A 20,392-nucleotide genomic window follows, 5' to 3' on the forward strand; every position below is an offset into this window, starting at 1 on the left:
GGTCAAATTAGCTTCCTTCCTAACCTAAAGTGGGGAACTACGGCTACCAGACCAACAATGGTGGTGGAAATTCATACTGAGATTTATTCCAATAAAATAACTATGATTTCTTTGAGTTATCTTTGTCAAAGACTTATAAAAATCCCGTATCATTTGGGTTAAAGCAATGTGGTTTATAAATAAAGTATCACTCGGTGGGGATTATTTGCACTTCATGTTTTCCTATTCATACCCCATTTTTCAAAACCACCAAACACACCCTTACCCCATTTGTCCCCTCACTGGCATCTTCTTGTTCACCATCAATCATTTTGCGTACAGAAAAGCATGGAGCTCCAGACTCCAACCAACCAAACCTCAACCCAAGACCTTGGAAACTCTAAAAATGGCAGAACCCACTCCGTCCCTGAACAATACATTGACAGTACTTGCTCCACTCCTTATGTCAGTGCTCCATCAAGCCCTGGTCATGTTCATGGACCTGGGTCTGGACCTTTCAGTGGTGGTGTTCTACAATGCACCGACTAGTCCAATGCACGAGACCCCATCGATCGATCATTTCGTAAAGTGCAAGCGGAGGCGTGAGTGTGTGAGGCTTCGACGTCCGATCTCAAACTGTGAGCTATCGATAAAGGTTACAGACTTTGAAATTGGGCTCAGAGACGTGAGTATACTGCCATTAACGGGGAAGCGATGTTGCCATTAACCGAGAAGCGTTTTGAGAGTGGTGGTGCAAGGGTGCGTTTGCACTTTGGGGGAAATGGGGTGTGAATGAGAAAATGTGGAGTGCAAATAGTCCCTATCGTATCACTCTCTCTCCATTAACAAGGTCTTTTCTTTGGGCAAAAATATAAATTTGGTCCCTCAACTATACTCTTGATTTTAATTTTGTCCTTAAACTTTTTTTGCTCTTAAAATCATCCCTCAACTATTCAAATGTACCTCATTTGTTTCTCAAATGATTCTAACATCAGAAAAATCATACATGACATCCCAATTGACTAAATTTTTACGCCTGTCACCCCACTTGACTTAAATTTTACACCTGTCATCTCACAAAATCCCTAAAATACTCAACTCTTCAAAATCTCTAAAATACCTAACTCTTCAAAATCCCCAGACTATTTTATTGTATAGTTTAAGCACTAAAAATGTCAGACATTAATAGTTTAGAGATAATATCATTCACGTTTGTCAAAGTTTGTCAACTAGGATTACTCCGATATGTCAAATAGATGTCACGCTGGATTTTTTCGGCTACTCTTTCATTTGAATGACGAAATGGATACATTTCAATAGTTGAAGGACGAAATTAAGAGCAAAAAAGTTTAAGGCCGAAAGTGAAACTAGGGGAATAGTTGAGCGAGCAAATGCTATATTTTGTCTTTTTCCTTAGGCCTAAGTATCAAAGAGTGATGTCCCATGAAGAACAAAGTTGTGCGCCTGATATCTTATTGAATGGGTCTCTATCTGACCACATATTGGTTGATCAACCCAAAGCGAATAATATGAGGGAAAAGATTGTTTTAGCATGTACTACACAAAAAAAGTGAAAATAAAATTGATTGAAAGTTTAACTAGTCAATGGCACATAGACCCGCTTTGACCCTCAACAAATTTTCCAATAATAGAGCACCATCTTCCAATTATATAGTAGATTGGATATATATAGATTCATCAATTGATCACCAGAAATACAAATTATTGCTAAATATTCCTTGAATCCCTGGTCTATATATACCTAAAACCACACAATTTGATCTTCCTTTGCATAGAAAGACTTATCCTTTTCCATGCAAGGAAAAAAAAAAGGATTTCCTTCTAGCCCACTAGCTAACTTTGCATTGTATACAAATTTTCTTTTATGCTCAAAATCAAAACTTGAATTCCATATTCAAATGTCTTTAGGCATTCCCATTGAACTCTAGAATATTGTTTTTAACATGCACACAATACAACAAGTATGCCACGTCATCCCGCCGCCGAGAAAGATTATCCAGCAATGTTTGTCGTGGGCTCCATATCAACAAAAATTGAAGATCCAAAAGAATGGTGGTCATCAAAAATTTCTCGAATCCAATGAGAATAACTCGAGGGAATCTTTGGTTGTTGGAGAGTTTTCAGATGGGAGATGGGCCCCGCAGGTTCCGAAAGGATTTTTAGTTGTGTATGTCGGATCGGAGATGAAGCGATTTGTGATTCCAATGAGCTATTTGTCGATGCCGGAATTTAGGGTTTTGATGGATGAAGTGGAAGAAGAATTTGGGTTTGAGCAAGAAGGTGCACTTCAATTCCCATGTGATGAACAAGATTTCGAGGAAATATTAGTTAAAATGCGCAAGATGATGTCTAAGAAAAAGAAAAATAGAAATAAGAAGAATTGAAGGTATCAAATTAATTATATGAACATATATATATATATATATAATAAGTATATGAATAGAGTGGAATTGGTAAAAGAACTCTCTCAACTTCTCCAAACTTCTCCAAACTCTCTAAATTAAATTGGCAGGTATGATTGAAGGGGGTGGAGATCCTTTTTCTCCATCTCCTCCCCCTTTGTTTTCTTTATTTCTCGTGGGGCAGCTTTAGTATGCTTGCAGAATAATTTGAGTTCTCTGCATGTTCTACCTGTGAGTTTGGCGATTGACAACATTAGTGCGACAATGAAGAAGATGATGATGACGATGGCCGATCTCTTTCGATCTACACCTGAATCTGCTTTGATGCTGCCTCAAATTGCTAGATTTGTCTTGGATGCGGTTTCAAATTGATAGATCTGATTCTACAGATAAAGATTGTTGTTTCAATCCTATCTCAGTATGAAGGTAATAGTTCTCTGTTTGTTTTGTATTGTGTTTTCATTTTTTTCCCAGTGTCGGGTTTTCTACCTGGTGTAGTACCTTCGGTGTCCGTTGTACCAATAGGATTTAGTTTGTTTCGTTTGTTGATAGGTCTTGTTTTTATGAGTTTCGTCTATCATTGGGTAGAGAAAATTATGACATGATGTGATACTCTGTATTGGTTCTTGACTAATGTAATTAGGTCTTTTGACTTTTCCTTCAAAAAAAAGAGTAGAATCGATTAGACGGTTTCTTCCTCATAAATGTATATATACACATATACACAAACACATATTTATACATATATATATATACGTATGTATATATAGAGGAATTATCCTATAAAGTCCTAAAATGAGGTCCTAACTTTTAGTGTTCAAATATTTTTTTTAAAAAATATGTTTGTATTTTGATTGGTTTTGTGAACCCAACGATATAATTTTTGTTCGAAACAAAAATCAAATGCAAGCTGAAAAGTGTATGAAATGTCTTTTGTTCTATATTCAACAATTCAGAATTATCATGCACCTTTCATTTTGAATTTAATTTTTGTTTCGAAGAAAAAATATATTGTTGGGTTCATAAGACGATCAAGATACAAATATATTTATTCTAAATTTTTAAAAAAATATTTTGAACCCTAAAAGTTAGAACCCTATTTTAGGATCTCTTTTTAGAACCTCATAGGAGAATTCCTATGTGTGTGTGTGTGTATATATATATATATTGGAAGATAAATAGATTATTATCCATACATACATCTAGCAAATAAAGGGGAAAAATAATGAAATTTTCTTGTAATTTATGTTTTATTTGAATATGTGTGTGTATTGTTGAAGAAAGAAAATGACAATAGTAGTCGGAAATCAATAGTGAAATTTAGAAGGAATAAACAAATATTTAGCCATAAGATTAGAGATTTTTAAATAATTATCAGAAAAAAATAGTGATTCTTGAATTTAGAAGGTTCTAAACAAATTGAAAACACCAAGTTAATTATCGAATTAATTACAACTAAGATGTTTTTAAGAAATTCCGTTCTTATGTACCTCACTTAAACTGGAATGTTATAGAAACATCTACATGTACATATATAAACATGTATAAATTATAATTGTTAAAATATTATGTATTATAGTTACAACAAATTTTGTATAGTTGGTTGATCTATATACTTAACGTATACATAATTTGTATATTCTTTTTACCAAACGTGATGGATCAATTGATTTAGTAGTTTGGGGTTTGCGTACTTAATTCTCCTCTTCTCAAAGGCCAACGACACCTCAACCGAGATGGTTAAGGCATATATTCGAGTTGAGTGGTATCCAAGTTCGAGCTCTCACTATCATTTAGCTACCCAAAAACGTAAGGGGATTCCTAATTGTACGCCTTGATGGAGCTTCTATTGGTGTTTTAAAATGCTCACAGAGATTCTATCAGCTTCTCTAGCTAATTATACGCCTTGATCGAGCTATGGTGATAGATATGCCCTTAAACATAGTTATGACTCAAACTAAATATTTCGTAGTGGATAAGTACTTTACAATGTAAACACTTGAAAAACTCATTTCTTCCATTATTCAAATTTCAAATATAATGACATATACGACATCCACATCCTTAAATGTGAGATTGAAACAATTGGAGGGGTTACATATAAAAGTAGTGTGGCAGTGACAACAAATATAAATATATATCATTATCTAGTGACTAAAAATCACATATAATAGATCCACAATTAAGAAGATTTGTTCTAATCAGGACAGTTAAAAAAAAATTATAAGGATATAGTTGATTAAATGGTATAGATATCCCTTTTCTTTTAATAAAATTACCTAACTCTATGCATGCACCATGCACGCCTTTCTCTCCCACATTTTCTCTACACGCATAACATCATCAATTTTGCCTTTTTTTTAAACAAAACTTTAAAACGATTTCTCTCTCAAAATACATGACCAAAATTGAAAAAAATTACATATTCTCAATCAGCATAAAAAACTCTTCCAAACAAGATCACTCATCGATATATTCTGAGATGAAAAAATATTGCATGTAAATTTAATTTATCTGCATTGAAATAAATTTATCTGCACACCGCATATGAATTTATCTGCACTACAGCTTATTTATCTACACTACATGTATATTTATTAGCAATGCATGTTTTTTATTTGCTATGCATGTTTATTTATCTGCATTACATATATGCACTGCATATTTAAAATTCTACAAATTAGAGACAAACAAAACTAAATTATTCCTAGATGAGAAAAAAACACAACAAAGAAGAAAATATTAACAAAGATTTATCTTTAGTGTAAATTTTGATCCTTGATTTGACCTATAAAATGTTCGAATCTCCAAATATGTATTACACAAATATGTGGGCATTTGAGTTTTCGTTTGAACACCATAACAATCATCTCAACCAGAGTTCAAACAAGTGAGTTATGACTGTCCAAATACACTAATGTCGAACACACTAATGTCAGAAAATATAACGCCGATTAAACTTTGAACCTATATTTGCCCCCTAAATGTTCGAATCTCTAAATTAATATTCGACACAAATCTGTGAGTTTTCGAGTCTTCTTTCGAATGCCACAAAAGTTGTCTCAATCGAAGTTCAAACGAGTGAGTTATGCTTGTCCGAACACACTAATGTTAGAAATATAGCTCCAATTCGTAAACTTTGAGCCTAGATTTGACCCGTAAAATATTTGAATCTCCAAATGAATATTAGACACAAACATGTGACTTTTCGAGTCTTCTTTTGAATGCCACAAAAATATTCTCAATCGAAACTCAAACGAGCGAGTTATGACTATTCGACCACATTGATGTTGAACACACTAATTTCACAAACATAGTTTCAATGTACAAACTTTGAGTCTCAATTTGACCTTTAAAATGTGCAAATTTAGACAAATATTTTAGATACAAATATATGGATATTCGAGTATTCTTTCCATCACAAAAAAATTGTCTCAATCAGAGTTCAAACGAGTGAGTTATGGCTATTCAAACACACTAATATCAAATAAATATTTGATTGTTGAAATTTAGAAGTAAAACAATAGTTGAGGGTAGTATGATCAATAAGAAATAAATTTTAAATATTTTGTCCTTAGTGAAATAAATCTTATTCACTTATGGACCTTATGGGTTGAGAAAAAATTAGAATGGACCTATTTGAATAAAAGTTTGATTTGAGGGACATATTGCTAATTAACTCTATTATAAACACACAAACAAATGACATTTTTTTTATTAGATTAACTTAAAACTACTTAAAAGTTACACTTATCTAATAAGATAGTTAAAATAAAATACCAATAGTACAAACTACGATTCACTATAAATATTCCACAAATGCTCGATAAGATCACTTTGGAGTTGAGAATGTACTTCTCCATCTCTGATTTGAAAATGTTAATCTATGAAATCTTGAAGTTCATATGCATGGTCATCTCACACTTCTATTGGTGGAGGACTTTCATCGATTTGATCATATATGAGGGACATATTTGATTGAAGGTGTAGATGTCGCTCATCTTCAACGATCATGCTGTGCAATATGACACATGCAAGCATAATCTATTTAAGTGTTTCAGTCTCAAAATAACAAGTATGTCCACGAACAATTGGGAATTGTGATCGTAGAACTCCAAATGCGCATTCCACATCTTTTCTTGCACCTTCTTTACACCTTGCAAAATGTTTGGTCTTCATAGTTATACAAGATATTTAGTATTTGTTATTTAATATTTTATGATATTATTTTATTTAAAAATGATTTTTTCAAAAATATATTCATTTGTCTAAAATATAGTCAGTAAAAATTAAAGCAGAAAAGATATTAAAAGTGATTGGAGAAATGAATATTTTAAGTTATAGATGATGGTTTAGAGAAATTGTTGTGTAATATTGTTGAATTGTGATTCTGTAAAATATTAAAATGACTCATTTTATTGTATTTTAGAAAATATGTTTGAAGTAGCTGTTGGAGTTGCTTAAGTTTTTTTGATACACATGGAACTTTGTCTTATAGTCTCTCAAGTTCTTTTGTTTTCTCTCTTGTTTTTTTTAATTTTTTCTCATATTTTTTACTTTTAATATGTTGAAAAATATTAAAATATTAAATTTGATGTTAAAATAAGGATTTGGCTAGATTGGCGTTAGAATAGAAATTTTCAAAAATAAGAATTTTTTTATTAAAATAGGAGAAAACATATATTCTATTTTGGGCAGATGGTTGGTAATGCTCTAATATATAAAACGACGTCCCAAAAAGGCCAAAACCCCCAAATTTTCGAGCTCCACGACTTCATTTCACCGCTAGCCTGCCGTTCTAGTGTGGGTCTCCATTTTTGGGAGGAATCATGGCGAAGGGTCCCGGTCTCTACTCCGACATCGGCAAGAAAGCCAGGGGTTTGTCGCGCTCTCTCTTTCTAAATTCGTAGATGTAGACGAGATTGAGTGGTTATACACTTATGCTGATATTTGGACTGTTTTTGTGTTATTATTGGTCGTTTTTTGTCTGCGTGTGATAGATCTTCTCTACAAAGACTACCAGACCGACCAGAAGCTCACTATCACCACCTACTCTTCCACTGGAGTTGTAAGTTTTTCTACTTTCGGATTCGTTCTTGCTAGATCTTCCTCCTCCTTTTATGCTAGCGTTTATCAGGATTTCTATCTGTATTTATGTGTTTTTATTTATTGCTTGGACACTGGTAATGGAATTGCGCTTGCAAGGAATGTCTCTAACTATTGCAGTCTTCTAAGCGAGAGTCTAGTGTTTTCTTTTTCATTTGATGTAAATTTCTTTTGAATTATGCGAGTTTATTTAAATTCATGGTTGCGGTTGTTTACTATACTTGAATAGAATTAATGATGAAATTAATTTTTCTATATGACGAGTTTCTAGAAGTTTGTGCATTTTTTAATTGATTGAATCTTGCAAGTGCAACTTATTAATTCAAGCCTTTTTTTTTCGTGAATCCAATTTATTACTTTTTTTCTATTCCTTTTTCCTTAATGGCAATTTCACTGATTTGGTGGGATGGTTATGCAAATAAGAAATGTTGAACCACCTGTGTCACAATACCCTTGGCCTTTCTGACTTTTCATGGGATACTCAGTTATTTTAAAATGATTTCACAATGGCATCTCATGAAATCTCAATTGGATTGCCTAAATTGCACTTTGTAGTAAATTCGGGTAGGAATAAGATTTACGACCGTTGGCACTTGATACTTGGGGTTAATGCCAGTTCTTAGATTTTGGGTCGTTACTTGTTAGTCTTATGATATTGTCTGCATGCTCATATCCTTACATGTCTGGGTTAATTCTAATTCTAATTCTAAGTTTTTTTGCAAGCTCATCACTCATTGGGATTTGGGACATTTTTTAGAATTGTTGATACTAGTGTGTTAATACCAAAAGGTTTTTGGCTGCTAGTCTTATGATATTGTTTGCATTCTCACTGCGACATTTTTTGGATGAACATTTCATTTGATATTTGACTACTATTACCACAATGTTTGCAGCCACAGACTAAGCCTGGTTTGTCTTTGGGAAGTTATGATTAGAGTTTAATCATATTGGTTTGAGCCAAATTAAGCTTTTTGATCGACGGGTTGACCAACCCCTACCCAAAAAACCAGAAGAAAAAGAAGAACACAACCCCTGAAAATCACTAAATGAAAACCCGACATGGACTCTGTTTTTCATTACTGCAGGCTATAACTTCATCAGGAGTAAAGAAAGGAGAGCTGTTTGTTGCTGACGTCAATACCCAGCTGAAGAACAAGAATGTAACCACTGATATTAAAGTGGACACAAGCTCCAATGTGAGTGCCTTGTATATTCCTGCTTGTTTGCATGATATTTTTTACCTCTTGATCTATATTCTTTATGTAGATATGTTAATACATAAAACTTGTTAGTGGTTGATTCATGTAGTCATTTATTAATATTTATTTTTCCTCTTACACCACACAACTTAATATTCTGTCATAAAGATGTCGATCACCATTATGTTATTTAATGGAACTTGATAATTGTTTGTTGGCACATTTTTAGTACAGTGGTTTTGCAACATAATAGCCATAGATTCAAACAATATAAACCTCTCTGACATGCGGGGGGATAAAAATACACATGTTAATATTTCCTAAACCTTGCATTCATTGCTTTCAATGGCTCAATGATAGCTGCTCCATTGCTTCCCCAGGCATGTCAGTTTTAGACCACAAAATTATGACTTTAAATGTTGGGTAATGCTACGAACATCTACCTTTATATAAACCACACCTATGCAGCAGTTGGTGTCACTTTTTACTCACTCATTTATTTTCTTTTATGAGGATCAGTTTGGTGTTGGAGCGCACTTATGAAGTGTAGGTGGTTGCCTGAACAATCTACACTGCATTTTTATTATACACATTCAAGATAGCATTTTTATGGATCATGGATGCTTGTGTTCCCATAAATGCATTACCAGCATCACGATACTATATGTACTGAGTTTTTCTTGGATTCATGTGTACAAGGAATTGTAGTGATTAAAAAGACATTTCAAGCTTAGTACCGATACTGAATTCCTTGTCACGTTGTCGCAGAGGTTTACTCGTCATTTGATATGAATGTGTTACTTGATTTGGTTTCATTTTAACATGTCTCCACTTTTCATTCCATTGTTAGGAACTGTAACTGTTTCAATCTTGAGTGTGGATTATCTTTAAGTGATGCCCATGAATGTGTCTTTTCTAGTTTGTTTTTTCATTTGTTTCTTTGCCTCTAAATGAGAGCTTCAACAGTGTTCTTTGCGTCATTTTTTGTCCTTTAATATTATTTTCTGACTTTGATCGATATATTCTGTATCCGCGTGGTTGTCAGCTGCTTACAACCATCACAGTTGATGAACCTGCTCCTGGGCTGAAGACAATTTTTTCCTTCAGAGTTCCTGATCAAAGGTCAGGAAAGGTAAGCAATGTTACAATTGCTTTTCTATGAGATTGAGATAAGGATGATCTTCCTCTTTTGCTTGAAAATTTAAATTTGCTCCCAAAAAGGCAAGTGTGAAGGTTGTCTGATTGTCCATGATTTTGTGACAGGTGGAACTTCAATATCGGCATGACTATGTGGGGATAAGCTCAAGCATTGGGTTGACAGCAAACCCTGTAGTTAACTTCTCTGGTGTTATTGGTACTAATGTTGTTGGACTTGGTACTGATCTCTCATTTGACACCAAAACTGGCAATTTCACCAAATGCAATACTGGTTTGAGCTTTTCAAATGAAGATCTGATTGCTTCGTTGACTCTGTGAGTGATTACTTTTATTCTTTTGATGATCCTGGAATCTTTGTTCAGTTGATACATATGTGTTTGTGGGGTGGGGCCAAGGTTGTCAAAATCGGGATCTTACATAAGATCAGTGGAAGGCATGCAAAATCGGATCGTAAAATCGAATTGTGAAATCGTAAGATTTTATAAAATTTAAAAAATAAATGTAAAATAATATAGTTACTTATTTCTAAATAAATAATTAACATGATATACTATACTATAGTTTATAGGTAATAAAAAATTCAAAAATGTGATTATTATTTATTTATAGACATGTTAATATTTCACAAAATTGTAATTTTTTAAGACCTCCAAAGAACTATGAAAAGCAAGCACAATAATTGTGTAAGATTATATCATGTTAATAGATTAGAACCAATTTTCCAACAAAAACTAGGATTAGAAACATAAGCACATGATTAGTAGACCACAACCCATAAGCCCATGACTCCATAAGTCTATTAAGGTTAAGATCGTAAAATCGGTAAGATCGATAGATCTTATCAATTTTGGGATTTTACGTCCATTCGAATCGTTTTGGTTACCTAAGATCGTAAGATCGTATGATCAAAATTGGGATTTTGACAACCATGGGTGGGGCTGCTCTGAAGTTCATGTCAACCTCTTTTTTATTGAACAGGGATATATTTTCTTCTTGATGGAGTCTACTCCTTTGCATCTGCTTTTGTTTCATATGTTTGACATGTCATCATCATCATTATTAATTTTTTTCGAATTTCTGCGTCTCTACTCTTCTGTGAGTAGTATTGCAGTATGTGGTTCATTTATGCATTCTTGTTTTAAATTTCCTTCTGGTGATGGGGAGGTATATTTCACGGTTTTCACCCCTTATCCACAATGACTTTGATTGGCATCTTCCTTCTTTATTTTCTAATTCTAGAAAGTTGAATGGGTTTAAAATAACATAGCTTGTGTATAGTAACTAAAAATCCTTGCTCATTGAATTGAAGCTTTAGACTCGTATCTTTCTTTACTGAATTCTCTTCATCTCTTGTTTATGGAGTGCCCCCGCGCGCCTTGTGACAACACTGTTCTCTTGTTTATGGAGTGTGCATTGCCATGCTGAGTTCAATACGATTTTCGGTTTAAATGATGAATGTTTCTTGTTGGAACATTGTATTGATGAGTATATATTGGTACAGAAATTTTGACTGGAATCTCTATGGTAGAAGCTTGAACGTCAAGTTTAGCTCTATACTGGCTTTAGTGCTCCTCTTCTGGACTGTATTGGTGTATCATATTATGCCTATGCCTTGATTTATAATTGATGACTGGAAGTTCTGCATAGAATATTTGCTGGCTTGACTGCTGTTTGTTCTGGATAAAATGATGGAAGTTTCCCCGGCTTATCTAATGATTTGCATATGTGATACAGGAATGACAAGGGCGACTCAATTAATGCCTCCTACTACCATATTGTGAGCCCATTGACTAGCACGGCTGTTGGTGCTGAGATTTCCCATAGCTTCTAAACCAACGAGAATACTATCACTCTTGGCACTCAACATGCTTTGGATCCATTGACCACTGTGAAGGCACGTGTTAACAATTTTGGGAAGGCAAGTGCTCTCATCCAGCATGAATGGAAACCAAAATCATTCTTCACTTTGTCTGGAGAGGTAGACACAAAGGCTATCGAGAAGAGTGCCAAGGTTGGATTGGCCCTGGCTCTTAAGCCATGAGTATTTACTAATATTGGTGGAGAGCTGTATGGGATGGCTTGGGAGCGCAATATATTTTTCCATTCAACTTTCTTATCTTAATGGTTGGTAGTTACCTTTTGGACGGGTAGCTATGAAATATTTCTATTTTAGCTATTTTTGTGCTGTAGAACAGTAGAAATAAAGTTTTCTGGGGATACATTTGGTTACTTTTTTGGCTCCCCACAATCTCTAGTCACCACTTCTTAAACTGAAGTTGAATATGGTATTTTGAGAGGCTCAACTTGAGGATTTTGTTCGAGTTTCTTATGGCATTTTTGTCAGTTCCATTTTGTTATTGCCATTATTATGTTTCTGGCAGGTTTTGTGGTCATGTTGATGCCTAACTGATTTTGATGTGCTTTACTTGTTTGTCACAAGTCTCGTATGGAAGTGGAAGCTGGTTTGTCTAATGGTAATGCTTGGGGATGTAGTTCATCCTGTGGGAGTTAGAGTACAAGCATCAGATACTGTAGCACTATCCATTTAGAGTTTTAGGTTGAGTTTTGGGTAAAATGGGTCATATTTAGTGTTGGTCCCAGTCATTTTGGTACCCGAAGTGGCATGATATATTAGTGCCTTATTGCCAAAAAAAATTTCACAAAATGAGATGGTACTCCTACATTCATCTACATTTTCGGTCACAAAATTCAAAAACAATCTCATTCAAACATCAAGTATCTAATACTATTAGTTGGGCTATTGGACTAATGTTGGGAGAAAAAAATTTAAAACTATGGTATACTTTTGGCTCTGAAGGACAATCAATTAAGTTTTGTTTCCTAAAATTTATTAAGTTTAAAATAATATTATAAAAGACAAAAAGTTAGAATAGCTTATTTTATTATCTAAAATATCATCATCTTTCCCAAACAAAACTAACATAAAGAGAGAATGAGATCTGAGTTATACCTCTACAGTGAGGTACTCAAGAACGACGACGACATAGATCGGTGGCATCGTTTTAAAGATTGAAAATGGAGTCAGCTATGATGAAAGGAGTGGGTGGTAGGCGAGGAGGAGAAAGGAAGAAAGCGGTGTTAAAAAAGATGAAAGTGTGAACTGTTTTTGACAATGAAAGGACATTTTGATAAGTTTGTAACTTTTGTCCTTAACTCTAAATTTTTTTTTGAGTTGTCCTTATTGGAACAAACCATTCATATTTTTTCATTTCAGTGTAAATTGCCCTATTAAATATTAAATATAAATGTATAAATATTACATTACACAAAATAAAAAATATAAATCTTGAATATTGAATAAAATACTTATTATAATAATTAATCTGATATATTTAGGTTTAAGAAAATATTAATGTCAATTTATATATTATTAATATGGTGGTATTTTATGTTCTGATAGTTGTAAAATGAATTGAGTTTAAATGAATAAATAATGGTTTATACTATTTGGTTAGTGATAGTACTGTTAAGCAAACTGTAAATTTGTAGAAAGTGAACTTTTACTGTAAATATAGATAATATGTTAAGAAGAGTTAATGCAGATGGTCTTCGAACATAGAGAGACCGAGCGCCAAAATGTAATGTTATGAATAAGATGAGCGATGATTTCTCGCCTTTGTCCAAGTAATGAATTTATGAATATAGATCATAAACACAAAAATATATTAATAATAGTTAAAATTAATAATAAAATACATTATAATTTATTCTCTACGAGTTTTAATATTTTGAAAACGCGATATTACAAAATTATTAGTAATAGTTCTAAGCAACTTTTTACTATATGACATACAAGACAATCATTAAAAAATTGATTACTTATTTGGTTGCGCAAATCTATCTTGACAATATTCATTCCAGAAAATAATCTTTCAACACTTGATGTTGCTTTAGACAAAAGTAATGCTAATTTCATAAGTCGATGCACCAAAGGATACGAAAGATGCTTCCTTGTATACACTAGTGGTCTAGAAAGATCACCAAGCCCTTTTAACTAGCCAAATATTTTATTTGTTCGTAAATCTACAATGTGTATCTCTAATTGATGCTCAAGAGTCATGCAATCAATGAGAGAGAAGTCATCGGGATAAAATTAAGTCAACCTTATCAATTTTGTTGAATCAAAATTATGAAATGAATTACTAGAGTTGGGTGAAGGGGCTATGATATAGGAGAGTTGGGTCAAAGTTACTTAGTGAGCTAAAGTACACTTTAGTGGACTGGAAACCTTTTTTGGATGGGGGTCTATGCATCAAGTTGTCAAGGACACATTATATTTAGTGAAAATTTTTGTGGGTCACTAGGGGCCATGCCCCCAGGGGCCTAGGTTTACGTCGGCTCTACATGTATGTGTGTCTATACATATAAAAGCATTTGCATCTGTATCTATAAACTCATCCAAGTAGTTAAAATGGAGATCCAAAAAAATCAAATTTTGAGACATAATGCTCTGCATCAAAATCTGTTACGGATTTGAAAAATAGAGATTTTCTACTTCTAGATATTCACTATTTCAATCTTTAAACATAAAATATAATATAATATTATAATATACTCTCTCATCTTCCCTATCTCTCTCCTTTCTTCAAACGATAGGGTTGGACATGGGTTAGTTTACCCGACAACCGACAAGGGTAGATCTAGGATTTTTTCGAGGGGGGCGAAAAGTTGGCGGGGGTTTGGGGGCAGCGCCTTCGAAATTTTTTTTAGAGCTGTTTACTGAAAAATTAATTAATTTCTCATTGATTATATAACAAAAACATCACGGAATATATAAAATAACAATCTTTAGACGAATAAATTGAATAAGTAACAACTTTGTTAGTTTCTTAGTATATTCAATGAAATACCTTGAATACGGAACCCCTTTGTCAATTTTTTATTGGATGATACATAAATGAAGACAAGCAAAATTGAAAAAAAAAATTAGGTTATGGGGCCAATATAGTATATATATGGGAAAATCTTATTTTTTCATATACCTATTCTACTAGAATTCCCAGGCCCAATGGGGGCATGCACCCCCCACTGAGCCCATGGTAGATCCGTCCATGACAATTGACCCATTATCAATTCATTTTTCATGACTGATATTCAACCATCAACTAACTCATGGTGTCCGGTCGATAATTACAATCGAATCATGTAGAGATGGAGACACGACATGAGATGGATCATTAATGTTGTTAAAATATTCAAAAATCGGTTGGCCGGTAATTACCCGACCAACCGACTTTTAAAAAGGTAGGGCCATAAGCCTAAATCCACAGTCCACCCTCCTCTCTTTCTCAATCTCACTCTCTCTGTCTCTCAGACGGGAAATGAGTATATACCAGTTTACGACGCAAATCATAGAAGGCTAGAACTCTCTCAGTCTCAGTCACCATCATAGTCTCACTCTGAGTGCTTTTATCAGGTCTCTGCACGCTCCGACGGCGCTATTGCTCTCCATTTTCTTCGTTTTGGGTCAGGTATCCTCAAATTAGGTGGTGTTAGTCTGTTAGTCACTTAGACCTAGGGATTTGGGATTTCGCTTCTGCTTGGTGTTGGTAGTGATGGGTCCTTTCGATTGTGTTTGTGGGTGTCTGGGTTGGGGTAATTGGTTCCTACTCAAACGGTCACTACTAATTTTCGTGAAAGGGGCTTGAGAATTTTACTTCTTTCAGAAAATTTTCTTGTATAGTTATCTTCTTTCAGCTGTTTTTGGCTGAAATGTGCTGTCTTTTTTGTATAAAATCATTAGCTTTTTTTTTTTTGTTGGTATTATGTTAATTTTAGTTCCTGCCTTCCTAGTTAGCCTTATCCTGTGGAAATTAGGAGTCCCCTTGCACCTGGGTCTTGCTCCTCCACCATCTATTGACAGCTCCTCAGAATCTCAGGTATGGATTCATATACCTCATGTACATGAAACATCAAACAGGGACCAGGTGTTTGAACTCTCTGTTTTCCCATTATCTATAATTCTATGTCTGAGACAGAAGACAAAAACTAGTTGCTTTAATGTTATTATGTTAGTTCTATGATATCTCTATGTGTTTTGTAACTTATGTGTTAATACTTTGTACTCTCTACTTGTATCATATCTCTATGTGTTTTATAATTTAATTCTATGATCTATCTCTATCTGAAACACTAATTTGTTTTTTTTTTTTAAAAGGCTAATTTAGAGCCTCGATGCTTCATGCTTTCACTTCAAAAAAAAAAAAATTCTCTAGACTTTATTTTATTAGTGTTTGTTGTTTGGGTTATTTATGGGCAGCATAGAATCATAGATAGTTCCTGCAAATGGCGTATGTTATGAAATAGAGTAAAGTCTACCTATCATATAGAGAAAAACATAAAAGCAAAGACATATTAACTTCTCAATACATACAGATTTTTATCCTTTTAGCACTTTCCTAGTTTCCTTTACTTTTATTTGCAAAACCAAGCTTTTCTATGACATCTCTTTTTCTTTTTCTTTTTCTTTTTACATTCATGAAAATTTGAAAGTGTGTATTAATTTATACACTACTATTGCCAATTTTGCATATTTGTTTTCTGGAATGTTTTTTTACAGTAATGATGTTGTAGTTCTCTGGAATGCTTATTATTAGTTCTACTCTACAAACTTAGTTCAAGCCAACTACGATCCCCCATTTTGACCATAAACAGTAATGATGTTCATTTTTTTTTTCTGAATTATAGAATGACGAAGCGACGATCTACTTCTGTCTCAAGGTCCTCATCCTTACAACCTCAACCTCAAGGTCCTCAGCAGTCTCAAGTTAATGTGACTTAACCAACACAACAAACAAGTTTTAAGCCAGGAAAGAATAAGTCTAAAGTGTTGAATCACTTTCATTACAAGATGAATGAAGATGGCACATATTTCTTGTCCATGATGGCAGTTTCCAATTATTGCAAGAAGGAGTTTCCCTGTGGGTCAAAGAGTTATGGCACAACTAATATGAGATATCACGTGTTCAATGCTTGCTTGGAATCTCCGGTTAAGAAGGACAAGGGTGATCCCAAGCAACCCTTGTTGACAAATAACCCCAAAGGTGAACTTGTTCCTTTGCACTATGACAAAGACTATGCTAGGAGGAAGTTGATAGAGATGATAACTATAGATGAACTCTCATTCAATGTGACAAAGTTAAGAGTATTTTGTGTGGTGGTACAAGTGTCTCTCACCACAAACACTTGGACCTCCATTCAAAATATTAGTTACATAGTGCTCACTGCCCACTTTATGGATGATGATTGGAATTTGCATAGACGAATCCTCTCCTTTTGTCAAATAGTCAACCTAAGAGTGACACCATATCCAAAGTTTTGGAGAAGTGTTTGTTCAGAGATTGGGGGATTGAGAAGGTTTTTACAATTGTCGTGGATGATGCCTCGGCCAATGACAAGGCCATTGAAATTTTCAAGGGAAGGCTTGCTAGAAGTAAGGGGCTTGTGTTAGCTGAAGCTCATTTGTACGTGAGGTGTTGCTGTCATGTGCTAAATTTGATTGTACAAGATGGGATGGAAGCTTTAACTGAATCAATTGAAGGAATTAGGTTAGGGGTTAAGTCGCTAAGGTCATCATCACAAAGGTTAGAGAAATTTAGGGAATTTGCTCATAATGAAGGTATAGGAGAGATGTCGATTGTATGCTGATGTGCCAAATATATACATACATTTGCATATTGTAGGTATCAAGGCAAGAAAGGAAGGAAAAGAGTGCAAAATGAAGATTTTTACTCCAGAACCGATTTCCGATCGATCGGAGACATTACCGATCGATCGGACCTGCCAAAACAGCATTGAATTCATGGAGACAGATTGTATTTCCGATCGATCGGAACAGTGTTCCGATCGATCGAAGGTACTATTCACAGCGCGCGCAGTTTCGCGAAAAAAGTTCTGAATTCACTTGTTTTTAAGCCAAAACGACCCCAACTTGTTTTGAAAACGACATAAGAGTTTGGGGAAGTATAAAAGGGCAAAAAAATAGGGTTTTGGGGGGTTCTTGGAGGGTTTTTCATTCTACCACCATTGGAGAGCTTGGAGCCACCATTGGAGCTTGGAGAAGAAGAGGGTCTACAAGGGGGTTTTCTCTCTCCTTTTCTATCCTAGTTTCTATGGTTGATTTCCTTTGTTTAATGATGTATTTTGCTTTCATGAGTGGCTAGATTTCTTACTAGGGACTTAATGTAACCAAACCTTGAAGATTCAATAAACTTGGTTTCCTTATTTCTTGATTTCTCTCTCTCTCTTGATTGTCTATGGGTGTGATTAACGCTTTTGAATGTTTGGCCATCATTCAATTGATTTGTTGCCTAGATTGAGACCGGAAGGAGATATCTAGGGTTTGCCTCAAGCCATAGATGACATAGGGTGCATGAACCATAGGAATATAGGTTTGTGACTTATGCAATTGCTAAATGATTTCCATAGTTCTTAATGGGTTTTTGATATATTAATCCGATTGTTAGGAATAACAGGGATTTATGTTGAAAATATGTTTGATGTATCTAGGAATAGAACATTGAATAGGTTGGGAAATCGATTGTCATTATAGAGAGAGAAATTAGGGATTAAGGGACCAAGGGAATTGAATTGGATAGGTGAGGTGACGTTAAGTACCTCAGTGCTTTACATCATTGATTTCATACTTGTGTTTGATTTGTCTTTGTTCTTTTGCTTTAGTTTAGTTTAAAAACAAAATCAATCTCGAATCCGTTTCCCCAATTTGCATAGTTGTTACTAGTTTGACATTGATCTTGATTGCCAACACATCCCTAGTGGAAACGATAATTTACTCATCTCTTTATTACTTGTGCGATTTGTGCGCTTGCAATTAAATCCATATCAAGTTTTTGGCGCCGTTGCCGGGGATTGAGGCAATTGTTTTTTGTGTCAAATTAGGTTTTCAATTGTGTTAATTGGTTTTTATTTGTCTGCAGAAATTCTTTCTCTTGTATGAGCTTGGGAAGACGTTCTATTAATCCGGAATTAATTGCTATTGATTTGGAGATTGAAAGGACTTTTCACAATCTTAGACGGGAGCTTATTAATAATCAAATGGAAGGCATGGGAGACAATCAAGGAAGGGGGAATGTTGGTGATCTTGGTGGAGCTTTAAATGTGAATGATGGTAATGGTAATGGTGAAGGTGCTAATGGAAGAAATGGTGGTGAAGCGGTTGAAAACCGTCCTAGGCAATTTGATCCTCGCTCTCTTGAGGATTGTGCTAAGCCTACTTGCGATACAAATCCTTCAAGCATCTGCTATCCTCCTATCAATGCTACTAATTTTGAGATCAAGCCGGCTATCATCAACATTATCTCTAATTCGGTGGTTTTCTATGGTCTTCCTAATGAACAGCCCAATGTACATCTTCGCTCTTTCTTGCATGTGTGCACTACTTTTGGGATTAACGGAGCTTCTAAGGATGCTATATTGTTGAGGCTATTCCCATTTTCTTTGAGGGACAAGGCTAAGGGATGGTTGATGTCCTTGCCTCCCAATTCTATCACCACTTGGGATGAGATGGCGGAACAATTCTTGACGAAATTCTTTCCTCCGGGCAAAGCGGTGCAAATTAGGGTGGATATCATGTCCTTTGCCCAAAAGGATTTTGAATCATTTTATGAGGCTTGGGAGCGTTTTAAAGGCATTATTCGAAGTTGCCCAAATCATGGTCTTCCGGAATGGGTGGTGTACCAAGCTTTCTATAATGGGTTGTGCATGCATACTAAAGAGACTATTGATGCGGCTGCGGGAGGTTCTTTTATGACCAAAAATCAAGAGGAGGCTCGGGAATTACTTGATAAAGTGGCCAAGACCACTAACTCTTGGTCCTCGGTGAAGGGGAATCCAAAGCAAGGAGGAAGTTGTAGAGATGATGAAGTTATGTCTACCTTGGCTATTATGGCAAAGAAGATTGAGGCATTGACGCTAAATCAAGCTCAAGGGGTACATGCTATGCAAAACACACATTCTCATATGTCTTGTGCTTATTGTTGTGGACGCCATCCTACGGGGGAGTGTCTCATTGCTTCTTCCTCTAATTCTAGTGAGCAAGTGAATGCCATTGGTGGAGGTAATTTCAATCAACCTCGCAATGATCTTTATTCCAACTTCTACAATCCGGGATTTAGGAATCACCCCAACTTCTCTTGGAGCAATACTCAAAATGTGCAAAATCCTCAACATCTAGTGCAGCCCCAAGAGAAGAAGAGGGATATTGATGAGATGTTTTCAAAGCTAGCCGGAGGCCTAGATACACTTACAACTCATACCTCCCAATTTATGACGAGGACGGAGCAATACATGAGTAAAACCGATGCCACTCTACAAGCTCAAGCAACTTTGATGCAAAGCTATGGAACTTCCATCCGGAATCTTGAGGTACAAATGGGGCAAATAGCTAACACTTTGTCATATAGAGAAAGAGGTACATTGCCAAGCCAATCGGAGGTGAATCCAAAAGGGAAGGAGAAAGAACAATGCATGGCAATCACTCTCCGGACT

At 34.9% G+C, this 20,392-nt stretch overlaps 1 non-coding gene and 1 pseudogene across 1 annotated transcript; one reads left to right on the plus strand and one right to left on the minus strand.

Moving 5' to 3' along the window:
• Nucleotides 1-7,108: 7,108 nt before the first annotated feature.
• On the plus strand, nt 7,109-12,211 carry LOC120006817 (annotated as a pseudogene).
• A 7,246-nt stretch (nt 12,212-19,457) lies between these two features.
• Nucleotides 19,458-19,563, minus strand: LOC120008314. The gene has a single exon (XR_005470438.1). It is a non-coding gene; the product is annotated as a small nucleolar RNA R71 (small nucleolar RNA).
• Nucleotides 19,564-20,392: the final 829 nt, after the last annotated feature.

Source organism: Tripterygium wilfordii, chromosome 10 (assembly GCF_013401445.1).
Source record: "Tripterygium wilfordii isolate XIE 37 chromosome 10, ASM1340144v1, whole genome shotgun sequence".
NCBI classification, from domain to species: domain Eukaryota; kingdom Viridiplantae; phylum Streptophyta; class Magnoliopsida; order Celastrales; family Celastraceae; genus Tripterygium; species Tripterygium wilfordii.